Source organism: Taudactylus pleione, unplaced genomic scaffold (assembly GCF_031769625.1).
Source record: "Taudactylus pleione unplaced genomic scaffold, aTauple2 ptg000747l, whole genome shotgun sequence".
In the NCBI taxonomy this organism is placed as follows: domain Eukaryota; kingdom Metazoa; phylum Chordata; class Amphibia; order Anura; family Myobatrachidae; genus Taudactylus; species Taudactylus pleione.
This window is the reverse complement of record NW_028285149.1, coordinates 4,045,931-4,063,598: the sequence shown is the minus strand read 5'-3', so window position 1 is coordinate 4,063,598 and position 17,668 is coordinate 4,045,931. Positions and strand designations below refer to the sequence as shown.

Here is a 17,668-nt window from a genome sequence, read left to right as displayed (position 1 = left end):
ACAGGGCTTAGTGCCACCGTTATGGGGCTTAGCACTACTGTGACAGGGCTTAGTGCCACCATTATGGGGCTTAGTACTACTGTGACAGGGCTTAGTGCCACCATTATGGGGGCTTAGTACTACTGTGACAGGGCTTACTGCCACCATTATGGGGCTTAGTACTACTGTGACAGGGCTTACTGCCACCATTATGGGGTTTAGTACTACTGTGACAGGGCTTACTGCCACCATTATGGGGCTTAGTACTACTGTGACAGGGCTTACTGCCACCATTATGGGATTTAGTACTACTGTGACAGGGCTTAGAGCCACCATTATCGGGCTCAGGGCCTGATTCAGACCCTCTCGTAAGTGGACGCTTGTTCACTCTGAGCGATGTTCGCACAACTGCGCATGCATATGGTTCGCAATGCGCATGCGCCAACCAGTCATTGTGGTCAGAAATCGTGCGCTCGTAAAACAACGAGGGGCTGCTAATGTGAGTGACAGAATGTACCGTTTGTGGGTGGTAACGGGAAGGTGCTTTAAATCGGGGGTGTGGAGATCCGAACACAGGCGCGCCTAACGGTCAAAACGGCGTTTAATGGGAGTGCATAATTAGTAAAGGAGCGTCATCGACCACGTCACTTGGTTGTCTTTTAGCCTGAACTGCTCGCAGTGATTGCGGGAAGTAAATCCTTCCACAAGCACTGCGAGCAGTTCAGATGCCTTTCAATGTTCCCGATTAATCTAATAAATAGCGGAGATGATGTGTGATGCGAACGGCATAGGGGCGTCTTTACAAAATAGCGAGCACATTTATCGGACGCTTGCTCGGACATAGAGGCGTCCACACACCGCAAAGAGCGAGCACTCAATTTAAATATCCGGCCCCTTTTTAAGAACTAGCATCCGCAAACAGAGTCCGGGTTTGAATCAGGCCTTTAGTACTACTGTGACAGGGCTTAGAGCCACCATTATGGGGCTTAGTACTACTTTGACAGGGCTTAGTGCCACCGTTATGGGGCTTAGTACTACTGTGACAGGGATTAGTGCCACCGCTATGGGGCTTAGTACTAATGTGACAGGGCTTAGAGCCACCATTATGGGGCTTAGTACTACTGTGACAGGGCTTAGTGCCACCATTATGGGGCTTACTACTGTGACAGGGCTTAGAGCCACCATTATGGGGCTTAGTACAACTGTGACAGGGCTTAGAGCCACCATTATGGGGCTTAGTACTACTGTGACAGGGCTTAGTGCCACCATTATGGGGCTTAGTACTACTGTGACAGGGTTTAGAGCCACCATGATGGGGCTTAGTACTACTGTGACAGGGCTTAGTGCCACCGTTATGGGGCTTAGTACTACTGTGACAGGGCTTAGTACCACCGTTATGGGGCTTAGTACTACTGTGACAGGGCTTAGAGCCACCGTTATGGGGCTTAGTACTACTGTGACAGGGCTTAGTACCACCGTTATGGGGCTTAGTACTACTGTGACAGGGCTTAGTGCCACCGTATGGGGCTTAGTACTGCTGTGACAGGGCTTAGTGCCACCATTAAGGGGCATAGTACTAATGTGACAGGGCTTAGTGCCACCATTATGGGGCTTAGTACTACTGTGACAGGGCTTAGTGCCACCATTAAGGGGCTTAGTACTACTGTGACAGGGCTTAGTGCCACCATTATGGGGCTTAGTACTACTGTGACAGGGCTTAGTGCCACCATTATGGGGCTTAGTACTACTGTGACAGGGCTTAGTGCCACCATTATGGGGCTTAGTACTACTGTGACAGGGCTTAGTCCCACCATTATGGGGCTTAGTACTACTGTGACAGGGCTTAGTCCCACCATTATGGGGCTTAGTACTACTGTGACAGGGCTTAGTCCCACCATTAAGGGGCATAGTACTAATGTGACAGGGCTTAGTGCCACCATTATGGGGCTTAGTACTACTGTGACAGGGCTTAGTGCCACCATTATGGGGCTTAGTACTACTGTGACAGGGCTTAGTGCCACCATTATGGGGCTTAGTACTACTGTGACAGGGATTAGTGCCACCATTATGGGGCTTAGTACTACTGTGACAGGGCTTAGAACCACCATTATGGGGCTTAGTACTACTGTGACAGGGCTTAGTGCCACCATTATGGGGCTTAGTACTACTGTGACAGGGCTTAGTGCCACCATGATGGGGCTTAGTTCTACTGTGACAGGGCTTAGTCCCACCATTATGGGGCTTAGTACTACTGTGATGGGGCTTAGTTCTACTGTGACAGGGCTTAGTGCCACCATGATGGGGCTTAGGCCTTGATTCAGAGCCGGACGCTATTTGCGGACGGTCGTTCAGAAAAAGGGGCTGGATATTTAAATTAAGCGATCGCTCTTTGCTGTCTGTTGACGCCTCTATGTCTGAACAAGCAAACAAAACATGCGCTCGCTATTTTGTAAACACGCCCCGTGGCCGCTCGCATCATACGTCATCTCCGCTATTTATTAGATTAATCGAGTACTTCGAAAGGCGTATGAACTGCTCGCTATTCTTGTGGTAGCATTTTCCTACCGCAATCATGCGAGCAGTTCAGGCTAAAAGACAACCAAGTGACGTGGTCGATGACGCTGCTTTGTTAATTATGCACACCCTTAAAACGCCCGTTTTGACCATTTGGCACGCCTGCGTTCGGATCTCCACTCCCCGTTTTCAAGCACCTTCCCCTGTTACCACCCACAAACGCCTCATCTTGTCACTCAAATTAGCAGGCATTCGCTATTTTGCGAGCACACGATTTCCGACCGCACTGACTGGTTGGCGCATGCGCATTACAACCCATATGCATGCGCAGTTGAGCGAACATCGCTCGGAGCGAACGAGCGGCCGCTTACGAACGGCTCTGAATCGGGCCCTTAGTACTACTGTGACAGGGCTTAGTGCCACCGTTATGGGGCTTAGTACTGCTGTGACAGGGCTTAGTCCCACCATTATGGGGCATAGTACAACTGTGACAGGACTTAGTGCCACCATGATGGGGCTTAGTACTACTGTGACAGGGCTTAGTGCCACCGTTATGGGGCTTAGTACTACTGTGACAGGGCTTAGTGCCACCATTATGGGGCTTAGTACTACTGTGACAGGGCTTAGTGCCACCGTTATGGGGCTTAGAACTACTGTGACAGGGCTTAGTGCCACCGTTATGGGGCTTAGTACTACTGTGACAGGGCTTAGTGCCACCGTTATGGGGCTTAGTACTACTGTGACAGGGTTTAGTGCCACCATTATGTGGCTTAGTACTACTTGACAAGGCTTCGTGCCACCGTTATGGGGCTTAGTACTGCTGTGACAGGGCTTAGTCCCACCATTAAGGGGCTTAGTACTAATGTGACAGGGCTTAGTGCCACCATGATGGGGCTTAGTACTACTATGACCGGGCTTAGTGCCACCATTATGGGGCTTAGTACTACTGTGACAGGGCTTAGTGCCACCATTATGGGGCTTAGTACTACTGTGACAGGGCTTAGTGCCACCATTATGGGGCTTAGTACTACTTGACAGGGCTTAGTGCCACCGTTATGGGGCTTAGTACTGCTGTGACAGGACTTAGTCCCACCATTAAGGGGCTTAGTACTAATGTGAAAGGGCTTAGTGCCACCATGATGGGGCTTAGTACTACTGTGACAGGGCTTAGTGCCACCGTTATGGGGCTTAGTACTACTGTGACAGGGCTTAGTGCCACCATTATGGGGCTTAGTACTACTGTGACAGGGCTTAGATCCACCGTTATGGGGCTTAGTACTACTGTGACAGGGCATAGTGCCACCATTATGGGGCTTAGTACTACTGTGACAGGGCTTAGATCCACCGTTATGGGGCTTAGTACTACTGTGACAGGGCTTAGTGCCACCATGATGGGGCTTAGTTCTACTATGACAGGGCTTAGAGCCACCATGATGGGGCTTAGTACTACTGTGACAGGGCTTAGAGCAATGGTCTTGGCAATTAATTTATGGTGCAGCACATAACAGGTGTGCAGTTAGTGCAAGGGGACCCTCATAGCAGTGCTGTTAGCAGTGTCTCCTCACTGATGCTGGTGAGGACAGACGTATGAGAGGAGGGATGGGGGTGGTAAATCTGACAGGGGCCCCCATTGCAGTGTCTCCTCACTGATGGTGGTGAGGACAGACGTATGAGAGGAGGGACGGGGTGATAAATGTGACAGGGGCCCCATTGCAGTGTCTCCTCACTGATGGTGGTGAGGACAGACGTATGGGAGGAGGGACGGGGGTGATAAATCAGACAGGGCCCCCATTGCAGTGTCTCCTCACTGATGCTGGTGAGGACAGATGTATGATAGATGGGTTGGGGCTGATAAATCTGACAGCAATCATCAGCCCATCAGACTCATCCGGTCCATCCCTCATCTCACCCAGTACTCACCACAGCAAAAGTGGGTGCAGGGGGGAGGCAGGTCCCGGAGGCACTATGGGCCCCATAGCAACTGCACCCACGGTAGCTACGCCCCTGTCCATTATGACTGGTCACTATTATTTATTATTTGATCTATGTCATCATTATGACTGTTCATATTTTATTTGTTTCACATTATGACTGTCAACATTATGGGGGAGATGTATCAAATCTTGGAGAGGGATACAGTGAAGATAGAGATAAAGTACCAGCCAATCAGCTTCTAGCAGTCAAACACAGCCTACAACATGACAGAAGATGATTGGTTGGTATTTTATCTCTCTCTCCAAGGTTTGATACATCTCCCCCTATGATTGTGGGGTCCATGTACTAAGCAAGCCACAAATGTTATTAAGATTAAAGCTGCAGAAGAGCATGAACAAAATCTCCCTTGGCGGTGACTGCTCAGGTTTCCACAGCTTGATGCCTTTTTTTTCTAATAAACTTAATTGACAAATGAACAGAGCAACAAAGATGATGTCCAGAAAGCAACTATTCACACTGCAGGAGACCGATAATGGCAGCAAGAGGAGGCGAAGCCAGCGCTGGATAAGACAGGTGATGGTAAGTGCATACCTCCTAACTGTCCCGCATCCAGCAGGACAGTACCATTTTTCTGGGACTGTCCCACCCGCAGGCCACAGTGTCCTTTGGTGGGGGGAAGTTGGGGGAGCACAAACCGCAGAGCATTGTGTGTGCAGGAGGAGAACAGATGCCGTGTGCATGTGCTCAGCATCTGTTCACGAGTGTAGGTAGAGCCTGGGGGCTGCCCAGCATATTGGAGAGTTCTGGGCACGTCTCCTTAGTGACGTAAATGGGGGAAGCCGCGAGGCTTTGCCCCGTTTTCCAGAGGGTCCTCCCACTTTCCCAGAGGCCCCACCCCTTTTTGGCCGCGCGTGCCTACGGCATGTAAACTGTCCGGGACCGAAAAGTTGGGAGGTATGTAAGTGACCGGTCTCTTTAGTTACACCTGGGACACTTAGCACTGCCATAGGTGACAGCACGGTAATCTAGCCTGCACTTAGCGCAAGCAGGTAAAAGGCAGAGAAATCCCTTTTGTACATATCTGGCTTTTTTGTTTTGCCCTCTTATCTCCAGTTAGTACATAGTCCCACAGAAAAAAAGGGAGATTCCCTGCAGCACACTGCAGCAATATCAACAAAAATACTTGAATCCTACATAATAATAGAAATTCAGAGGTATTAGTTACATACATTTGCAAATATATGAATAAGCGCCAGGCCAGCGTCAAGGCTGCTCTATACTGGCATCCCTAACATTAAGGGGTTCGCGTCCAAGGAGCAGAGTACCCCAGTATAGAGGAGCATTGACGCTGGCCTGGCGCTTATTCATATATTTGCAAATGTATGTAACTAATACCTCTGAATTTCTATTATGATGTAGGATTTAAGTATTTTTGTTGATATTGCTGCAGTGTGCTGGAGGGCAAATCCCTTTTTTTCTGTGATTCAGTGTAAACCCCGCCCTTTACAAGCACCTGTGCTATGTCATTAAGCTGATGTGAGTGACCACCATACTTTTTGTTTGTAGTACATAGTCCCCTCGGTGACGACATTGGCAGGCGGATGCTTTCTGGTCTATGGCAGCCTTTGGTTTTAGTAGAGTGCTCGGCAGTCACTTACGTCAGCTACCAGGCACACGATTATTACCGTGTCCTAATGTGGGAGGAAAACCACTGTATTCAGGTTGCTATAGAAACCTGGGGCATCATTTAGAAATCTTGAGGGATTTCCTCTATTAAGATGGAGACCAGATCTTGATTCGACACAACAAAAAAAAGAATATAAATATTAATTTAAAAGAACATGAAAACCTTTTAAAATCATACTTACCGACATTGTAAAATTCCTTTCTGGGAGAAGAGATTATTCTGGGCAGTGGGGGCCAGGGTGCCGGACTGTGGAGGTAATTTGGCCCAGTCCCTTGTCTGCAAAAGTCCGTGATTCGCGGGTCCACGAGGAGGGGATGGGTCTAAATGACATTTGCGTCACTGATCACCCCCTCACAGACCCACAAATTCCCTATTAAATCTCCCCAACCTGCCCGCTTCACTGCCTACACCTCCAGGGGGTGCGGGGTGCTACCCGAAAAATCGTGAGCCTCCCGCACCTTCCGGGAGTGTAGGCAAGTATGTTTAAAATGTAAAATAATTTGATTATCTATATATGTTTTTCCAAGCTCATTAAACCATGTCAACCACTAAGTGACACCTATATATTTTGTATAGCTCGCATGCACTCACATTTATATGCATCTGACCTTGTAGGTAGTACAGCTCTAGGAGATCCCTGTGTATGCCAGAACAAGCAATATCATTTCTCAGGTTCTGACTCAGCACTCTTTGATAAAGCCCCTATTCTGTGGAGCAAAACGAGTCAGTGGATTATTTGTGGACCCTCTGGGAAAAAGCTATATACCCACTTACCTTATCCGACAAGGAGAAACGGAAAAATTGGCTACAGTTCTTGGGGGTAGAGGCCGGGATCGAGCCACGGCTAGAGCTCCTTTCATCTGCCGCTCACACCCATTGCATCGGGTCTCTCCCTGAAGTGCGCCTCCCCCCTTCTGTTAGTCCATCTGCATGCGTGCGGACTTCCAAGCCCTCTGGGAGATCACCGTTTTTATCTACCTGATGGTATGAAGCTCCATGGAGCTCAATTCTATATGCTTTGATAATTACTGTTTCTTTTGAGCGCTTGGACATGATCTACAATTATTATCATCTACAAGTGTGGACACGCTAATGTCCCTATTCCCAACTGATTGGCTTCTTTTATGACTGTATATATTAGATCCACCTCTATAAGTGTGCTTAAATATTCACACAATAGACAGTCAGTTTTCCAAAGAGATCTATTGTATATATGTATCTGTTTTTTATTTATATTATGACCGGTCATTTACGTTTGTTTGTTATGTATTTATATTAAATGTGTTTTATACCATGTAATTAGTGCATGATTCATTCCTTACTGCTCACAGATTATAGCGCATATATCTATCCTTTAGTTTTCATTTCTCAGGATCACCTCATTTCCATTTTGCCTAATTTTTCCTTTCTGGACTATGATGTAATAAAAGCTCCATCACTCTCCAGAAAACAAAACCAAATCCAACATGTAGACTATGAAATAAATAAAAATGTTATTCCTGGATAAACCACCTGAAGTGTAATCTGTAATTAAGGTATGAAACAGCCGCTGTTAGCTTGTTGACTTCAGTATAATAGCAGCTGACTCTGCTCCCATCCCCCTCGCTGCCCTATAACCTACAGGAGAGCTTGGCAACCAGCCAGACGTCCCTCAGCACATTAACCCTTAGTGCTGCAGCTACGTCACCTCCTTCCAGCCACGAGGCAGCAGAAAGAATAAAATAACAAAAATGTGACTTTCCACAGGAGCACTGTCAGCTGATCTTCTCACTGTGCAGGAATCGCACACGACGCAACTCCTGCAAAATGACTGTGCGCCCGCAGACAGACCACCAACATATGAAATCTCAGCATGCACCTATATACACTATAAATACATCTGGTACTCTAAACTAGGGGTGTGCACCGGCCACTTTTCGTGTTTTGGTTTTGGACATGGATCTTTCTTCGTGTTTTGGATCTGGATTGGTTTTGCCAATACCACCCTTCCGTGTTTTGGGTTCTGGGTTTTGTGTTTTGGATCTGTATTTAAAAAAATAAAAAAAAAAAGCATGAAAACAGCTAAAATCACAGAATTTGTGGGTTTTTCTGCTCCTATGCTATTATTAACCTCAATAACCTTAATTTCCACTAATTTCCAGTCTATTCAGAACACCTCACACCTCACAATAGTGTTTTTATGTCCAAAAGGTTGCAACGAGGTAGCTGGATGACTATGCTAAGAGATACGAGTGGGCGGCACAAACACGTGGCCCATCTAGGAGTGGCACTGCAGTGGCAGACAGGATGGCAATTTGAAAAACTAGGCTCCAAACTGTACATAATGCAAAGAAAAAAAGAGGTGCAAAATGGAATTGTCCTTGGGCCCTCCCACCCACCCTTATGTTGTATAAACAGGACATGCACACTTTAACAAACCAATCATTTCAGTGCCAGGGTCTGCCACACGACTGTGGCTGAAATGATTGGTTCGTTTGGGCCCCCACAAAACAAGCTGGCAATTAATGTGTCCCTGCACAAACTGGCTCAACGGAGGCAAGATGTCATCCTCATCCTCCTCATCCACCGATTCCTTGGATAAAACAGGAAAAAGAGATTTAGGTGTCCCTGGACTGCTTACGGTCTTAGCCAAAGTTTCTGAACTTGACAGTAACTTATTATGAACGCGCTGCAGGTGCCGTATAAGGGAGGATGTTCCTAGGTGGTTAACGTCCCTACCCCTACTTATTCCACCTTTACATAAGGTACATATGGCAAGACAGTTGTCCGAATTTGGATAGAAATATTGCCAGACCAAAGAGGTGGAATGTTTGGTGTTCTGCCCAGGTATGACCGTGATGGGCTTTTTCATCCCACGGACAACAACTGTCTCCCCCGGAGCCTGATTTAAACAAACCACATCACCATCAGAATCCTCCTCGCCAACTTCCTCCTCAGCGCCAGCTACACCAGTATCCTCATCCTGTTGTACTTCAACAGTGACATCTTCAATTTGCATATCAGCAAGTGGACTGTGGGTGCTCCTTTCAGCATTTGCAGGGGGCGTGCAAATGGTGGAAAGAGCCACCTCTTCCCGTCCAGTGCTGGGAAGGTCAGGCATCGCAACCGCCACCACACTTGGACTCTCCTTTGGGATTTGTGATATCTTCTTAGAACGCACAGTTCTTCGCTGTGCTTTTGCCAGCTTAACTCGTTTGATTTTTTTAGCGGGAGGAGGGCTTCCATCATCATGTGAAGCTGAACCACTAGTCATTAACATAGGGAAAGACCTTAGCCGTTCCTTGCCACTCCGTGTCGTAAATGGCATATTGGCAAGTTTACGTTTCTCTTCAGATGATTTAAATGTTTTTTTCAAGGTCATTTTCCTTAACTTTGTCATTTGGGATTGTATGTGCCCTCTACTATGACATTGGGCATCGGCCTTGGCAGATGACGTTGATGGCATGTTATCGTCTATGTCATGACTAGTGGCAGCAGCTTCAGCACTAGGAGGAAGTGGTTCTTGATCTTTCCCTATTTTATTTTTATCAGAGAAAGTTTGGTCCTCCATTTATGTTATATTGATATATACGTGCGGCTAAGGCGCACACAAACACAGAAAATAATTTTTTATTTTTGTTGGAGACTAGTGCCCTTTGTGGGTTACACCACCCTTTAAGAAATGAGCCAGCCGGCCCTTTACTTATGGGACACAGGCGCACGCTTGGCGCTGCTCCTTTGGTGATGCACGTGCAGCCACAGTGCACACAATTCACAAACACAGAAATTTATTTTTTATTTTGTTTGGAGTGCCCTTTGGGGGTTACAGCACCCTTTAGCGGTCAATCAAGCCGGCCCTTTATTTATGGGACACAGGCGCACGCTTGGCACTACTTTGTTGATGCACGTGCGGCTACTGCGCACACAATTCACAAACACAGAAAATATTTTTCTTTTGTTTGGAGTGTACTTTGGGGGTTACAGCACCCTTTAACGGACAAGCCAGCCGGCCCTTTACTAATGGGACACAGGTGCTCGCTAGGCGCTGCTCCTTTGTTGATGCACGTGCGGCTACTGCGCACACAATTCACAAACACAGAAAAAATATTTTTTTTTTTAGCACTTGGGGGGAGCACCCCCTGGACAACACTACAGCACCCCTTTAGGACTGGGACACTGCCCCTATCGACAACTGACTGCACAACACTGTCCAGCCAGCCCCTATGGACTTTGGAGGAGTGGACACAGCCCCTATGGACAACAGCAGCACAGCACAGCACAACACTACTCTGCACTACACTACACTACACTACACTACACAGCCCAGCCAGCCCTAACTCCCACCCTCCCTCTTCACTGTCCACAGCCGAGTGAGAAAATGGCGCCGATGCCGACGCCATGTAGGATCCAAAACCCGCGAGACTCGGAAGGCGGGATGATGACATTTTGCCTCGATTTCAGATCCGAGTCAGGCGGGAAAAGTCGAGCCTGATTCGGATCGGGGGGGCTCGGGGGGGTTCGGATTTCAGAAATCCGAACCCGCTCACCCCTACTCTAAACCAACACAATTTCAGTTTGATAAATACCACATTGAGAACCTGATTTGATATTGGTCACACAGGAATACTGTGTAAAAACAAATTATTTTGTAAATAATTGCGTGAAGTATACAGTACATTGAGTGCCGCTGTTTTCTGTTGCATGTGATAAGTACAAACTATCAGAAATATTGGACAGTTTATTTTAACAAGCTTCACCCCTATTTCAGTCTAATATATAGTAAATACCCCTCAATGTTATCTTTAAAATAAATATAACAAATCTAAAATGAATACATTGGGAGGGGGAGACTGAAGCTCAGAGAAGAGGAAGGGGACATTATGGTTTCTATCTTGAGCACTTATCCAATTCTTTTATTATGAAACTTTATTTATAGGGCGCCACAAGCGGTCCCCAGTGCCGTACGGAGGGCAAAACACTAATAGCGGTATTCAATATGGGAGCGAAAAGTCCGTGCTGGATTTTCGCTCCACATCAGAGATTTTTCTGGGATAAAGTATCGGGCGCGCGCCCGCTTTATCCCCGTATTCAATATAAAATCTACGAAAATGGGACATGGCGAAGTGGGATTTGCGATAAACTATTGTAGGACCCCCCTAAAGCTGTAAAAACATGGGGGATCACTATGGGTACCCCCGTTTTAGTCTGCAAATGAAAGTCGGGGATTTAAATAGCTGCAGCAGGTGCTTTTTTCCCGACATTGAAGAAGTGATGCAGAAGAGCACTTTGGTTATTTTTTTCATTTTTTTAAGTGGTCCCATCAAATTTGGGGTACATGAAAATGGGTACTAGCATATTTTGATGTCCCTAAAGTAAATTTTTTTAAATTCTGCAACTATACACCTGCCGCTATAATTCTATTCTATAATACACCTGCCGCTAATAATCTATTCTAGAATACACCGGCCGCTAATAACCTATTCTAGAATACACCGGCCGCTAATAATCTATTCTATTATACACCTGCTGCTATAAATCTATTCTATTATACACCTGCCGCTATAAATCTATTCTAGAATACACCTGCCGCTTATAATCTATTGTATTATACACCTGCCGCTAATAATCTATTCTAGAATACACCTGCCGCTAATAATCTATTCTATTATACACCTGCCGCTAATAATCTATTCTATTATACACCTGCCGCTAATAATCTATTCTATTATACACATGCCGCTAATAATCTATTCTATTATACACCTGCCGCTAATAATCTATTCTATTATACACCTGCCGCTAATAATCTATTCTATTATACACCTGCCGCTAATAATCTATTCTATTATACACCTGCTGCTATAAATCTATTCTATTATACACCTGCCACTAATAATCTATTCTAGAATACACCTGCCGCTAATAATCTATTCTAGAATACACCTGCCGCTAATAACCTATTCTAGAATACACCTGCCGCTAATAACCTATTCTAGAATACACCGGCCGCTAATAATCTATTCTAGAATACACCTGCCGCTAATAATCTATTCTAGAATACACCTGCCGCTAATAATCTATTCTAGAATACACATGCCGCTAATAATCTATTCTAGAATACACCGGCCGCTAATAATCTATTCTATACTACACCTGCCGCTAATAATCTATTCTAGAATACACCTGCCGCTAATAATCTATTCTATTATACACCTGCCGCTAATAATCTATTCTATTATACACCTGCCGCTAATAATCTATTCTATTATACACATGCCGCTAATAATCTATTCTATTATACACCTGCCGCTAATAATCTATTCTATTATACACCTGCCGCTAATAATCTATTCTATTATACACCTGCCGCTAATAATCTATTCTAGAATACACCTGCCGCTAATAATCTATTCTAGAATACACCTGCCGCTAATAACCTATTCTAGAATACACCGGCCGCTAATAATCTATTCTAGAATACACCTGCCGCTAATAATCTATTCTAGAATACACATGCCGCTAATAATCTATTCTAGAATACACCGGCCGCTAATAATCTATTCTATACTACACCTGCCGCTAATAATCTATTCTAGAATACACCTGCCGCTAATAATCTATTCTATTATACACCTGCCGCTAATAATCTATTCTATTATACACCTGCTGCTATAAATCTATTCTATTATACACCTGCCGCTATAAATCTATTCTAGAATACACCTGCCGCTTATAATCTATTGTATTATACACCTGCCGCTAATAATCTATTCTAGAATACACCTGCCGCTAATAATCTATTCTATTATACACCTGCCGCTAATAATCTATTCTATTATACACCTGCCGCTAATAATCTATTCTATTATACACATGCCGCTAATAATCTATTCTATTATACACCTGCCGCTAATAATCTATTCTATTATACACCTGCCGCTAATAATCTATTCTATTATACACCTGCCGCTAATAATCTATTCTATTATACACCTGCTGCTATAAATCTATTCTATTATACACCTGCCACTAATAATCTATTCTAGAATACACCTGCCGCTAATAATCTATTCTAGAATACACCTGCCGCTAATAACCTATTCTAGAATACACCTGCCGCTAATAACCTATTCTAGAATACACCGGCCGCTAATAATCTATTCTAGAATACACCTGCCGCTAATAATCTATTCTAGAATACACCTGCCGCTAATAATCTATTCTAGAATACACATGCCGCTAATAATCTATTCTAGAATACACCGGCCGCTAATAATCTATTCTATACTACACCTGCCGCTAATAATCTATTCTAGAATACACCTGCCGCTAATAATCTATTCTATTATACACCTGCCGCTAATAATCTATTCTATTATACACCTGCCGCTAATAATCTATTCTATTATACACATGCCGCTAATAATCTATTCTATTATACACCTGCCGCTAATAATCTATTCTATTATACACCTGCCGCTAATAATCTATTCTATTATACACCTGCCGCTAATAATCTATTCTAGAATACACCTGCCGCTAATAATCTATTCTAGAATACACCTGCCGCTAATAACCTATTCTAGAATACACCGGCCGCTAATAATCTATTCTAGAATACACCTGCCGCTAATAATCTATTCTAGAATACACATGCCGCTAATAATCTATTCTAGAATACACCGGCCGCTAATAATCTATTCTATACTACACCTGCCGCTAATAATCTATTCTAGAATACACCTGCCGCTAATAATCTATTCTATTATACACCTGCCGCTAATAATCTATTCTATTATACACCTGCCGCTAATAATCTATTCTATTATACACATGCCGCTAATAATCTATTCTATTATACACCTGCCGCTAATAATCTATTCTATTATACACCTGCCGCTAATAATCTATTCTATTATACACATGCCGCTAATAATCTATTCTAGAATACACCTGCCGCTAATAATCTATTCTAGAATACACCTGCCGCTAATAATCTATTCTATTATACACCTGCCGCTAATAATCTATTCTATTATACACCTGCCGCTAATAATCTATTCTATTATACACCTGCCGCTAATAATCTATTCTATTATACACCTGCTGCTATAAATCTATTCTATTATACACCTGCCACTAATAATCTATTCTAGAATACACCTGCCGCTAATAATCTATTCTATAATACACCTGCCACTAATAATCTATTCTAGAATACACCTGCCGCTAATAATCTATTCTAGAATACACATGCTGCTATAAATCTATTCTATTATACACCTGCCACTAATAATCTATTCTATTATACACCTGCCGCTAATAATCTATTCTATTATACACCTGCTGCTATAAATCTATTCTATTATACACCTGCCACTAATAATCTATTCTAGAATACACCTGCCGCTAATAATCTATTCTATAATACACCTGCCACTAATAATCTATTCTAGAATACACCTGCCACTAATAATCTATTCTAGAATACACCTGCCGCTAATAATTCTATTCTATAATACACATGCTGCTATAAATCTATTCTATTATACTCCTGCCGCTAATAATCTATTCTATTATACACATGCCGCTATAAATCTATTCTATTATACACCTGCTGCTATAAATCTATTCTATTATACTCCTGCCGCTAATAATCTATTCTAGAATACACATGCCGCTAATAATCTATTCTATTATACACCTGCCGCTAATAATCTATTCTAGAATACACATGTCGCTAATAATCTATTCTAGAATACACATGCCGCTAATAATCTATTCTATTATACACATGTCGCTAATAATCTATTCTATTATACACATGCCGCTAATAATCTATTCTATTATACACATGTCGCTAATAATCTATTCTATTATACACATGCCGCATGCTTGCAGAATAGCCCTGAACCTATTTCCCTATTGTTAAACCATTTTTCCCATTTTTTTTTTTCACCCCAATTTTTAAATTAATTTTTTGGGGTGTCCCTATTTTTTTTTTTTGACACAGTTATTTTTAAAGTGTCATTCCCAGGGATGCGGGCTATTTTTTTTAAGCCTGCACCCCTAAACCCCAATTCTGCACTTTTTTTCGCCACCTATTCAGTGGTGAAAAGTTATCCCCGTTTTTTTTCGAACCTGCAAAAAGTCTTTGAAATTGAATACGGTGTAAAACCAAAACCTGCGATAATGACGTCATAGGTGCGAAAACATCGTAAAAACTGAGTTTTCGCTCCCATATTGAATACCCCTATAAGACAGGGTAAAGCAGTACAGTGCAATACAGTAAATAAGTAACAATTCACACTTCAAATCTCAACATAGCAAAGGGTGCAATGGTAATAATCAGCGTTAGCTGAAACCTGTAGCCATTAGTGTGGGCGCAGATATGGGTCTAGGTCATCTGAAATAACAAAAACAGAGGAGTGGAGTTCAACAGCAAAGAGCCCACAGAGGAGGTGTAGTGTGTAGCTGGTGTGCAAGAGATGTAGGTGATGAGAACATTAGGGAGGAGGGCCCTGCTCATACAACTTACAGTCTAAAGGGAAGGGGGAGACAAACGGAAGACATGAGGAGTGAGCAAGTGTAAGGGGAGCTAAGGGCAGGAAGCAGGAGTAAGAGAATTGCAGAGTGCAAGAGGGTAAAGGAACACTACGTGGTAACCAGACCCGGTGACAGGATGACACATACTGGGCCCTGGGATTGGCCCCCCAGGAATATCAGGAGCCCAGTTCATGTGTCCCCTTTACCTCTGCTGTATTCACCAGGGCACAGAGACAGAGGAGAGGGAGGCCGGCTGCCAGCAGCCTCGAACAATAAAGTTCTGTTTTAACCAGGCGCAGTGAGTGTGACATCATGATGCCATGTTGCTGGGTTAGAGAGGAGCCGGGTCCAATCCGCCAGGGAACAGGAGCAGACTGCAGGTAAGTGGTGCCCGGGCGGTGGTTTTGGGGGCTGGGGAGATACAGTTTGGGTGGTGGTTGAGGAAGCAGAAGATGAATTGTCAGGCAGGATGGAGATGAAAGCACAGGGCTGGAGAGGCGCTGGGGAAGGCCCCAAACACATTAGCCGGGCCCGTGATTTCTGTTGCCGGCCCTGGGAAGGAGAACAGAGGGGGTGGCTGGGGGGGGGGCGAGTAGTGGTGGGGGTGGCAGTCTGATGGGAAGAGGAGCATTCCTAAGTCATGGGCTCGATTTTGAAAGTGAAAAAGGAAGCAAAGTCAATGGCAATAAGGGAGGATGGGAGGGGAGGAGGGGAAGGTGAAGGAGTGTGTTGAATGTGGCAAAAAGGCAACAAAGTTGGGGAATGAGAGGAGATGAGAGACTTGGAGAAAGATGGCTGAGCAAGAGAGAGAGGACAATAAGCGAGAATTTCTGAAGTGGCGCTCGGTGGAAAGGGTGCATTTTTCGAGTTACCAAGTAAGTTTAGATTGCCAGTGTTGGGGTTTGGAGTGGTGAAGTGGAACCAAAAAGAGTAGGGAACAGCAGAGGAGAGGCTGAAGTTGTAGAAGGAGTCTATCTGGTTGGTGCAGGTCAAAGTGTATGTTGGGGGGAAGGAGGAGAGTGTCAAGCAAGGAGCACTTTATAGTGGGGTCAAGAACATTGAGATTGCATCTGGTGAGGGTACATTTGGGTGATTGGAGTGGTGCAGGCATTTTGGAATGGTGCAGGAGAAGTGAAGGAGAGGAGATAGTGGTCAGAGAGTGGAATGGGAGAGTTGGAGAAGTCAAAAAAAGCACACAGAATGGAAAAGACTAGTTCAAGAGTGTGGCCAAGGAGGTGAGTGGGGGAGGAGGGACATTGAGACAGGCCAAAAGATGAAGAAAGGCTGAGAAGATTGGTGGAAGCAGGTTCAGTGAGGATATCGATGGGGATGTTAAAGTTGCCTAGGATGATGGAGGGGAGGTGAGAGGAGAGATAATGAGGAAGCCATGCTGCAAAGTTATCAAATTGTGACTAAGGGCCGGTAGATGACTGAGACACGGAGATGGATGGGATGGATGAGATAGAGTGGACTTCAAGGGAGGAGAAGGAAATATACAAAATATACAGAAAGAGATACAAAAAATAATAGTGTTCAAGGTCTTGTCTTATTGGCAGAGTGGGTCAGCTTTTTACATTTCTAGTTCTGTAACATTTTTCCATGTCCCTCAATTACGAGTTGTTTTAGGACAGCGCTATTAGGAGATCCCAAAGTTGTGCACAACGTTTCACCTGCTCTGAGATGGTGAAAACATTTTGCCATTTTTTGTCTATGGAGAATTTGCACCTGTGAAAACTATTTGCAAAACCGCGGCTTTTTGTGGGTAATTGAATCCAGCCCTTAATCTGACAGTTTAGGCCTGTAAACGGCAAAATAACACAAAAGCAGAATTTATGATTGTCAACGTGTCTTATAAGTGTTCAAAAGAACTGTATAAAACATTGAGTTCTAAATGATTACAATAGTACAAATATGTATTTTATTGTTTCATCTATTATTTTACATAGAAAAATGAAACAAACATGTGTTCAAATAGTGACAGGCAGCGTGGATTACTTATATTGACCGCCTGTGATCACATGAATCTTC

The 17,668-nt window shown here is 44.3% G+C and overlaps 1 protein-coding gene across 2 annotated transcripts in view; it reads right to left on the bottom strand.

Annotated features, from left to right (window-relative positions):
* Positions 1 to 17,668, bottom strand: part of SLC40A1 (solute carrier family 40 member 1) — a 108,969-nt gene that overhangs the window by 68,505 nt on the left and 22,796 nt on the right. The window contains exon 1 of one of the 2 annotated variants that reach the window (XM_088457214.1): positions 6,890 to 6,986. The exons of the other annotated variant lie outside the window; for it this stretch is intronic. The gene's annotated coding sequence lies outside the window, so the exon portion shown is untranslated. Of the gene's footprint in view, positions 1 to 6,889; positions 6,987 to 17,668 lie in introns of those variants that run through there. 2 annotated transcript variants of the gene reach the window in all.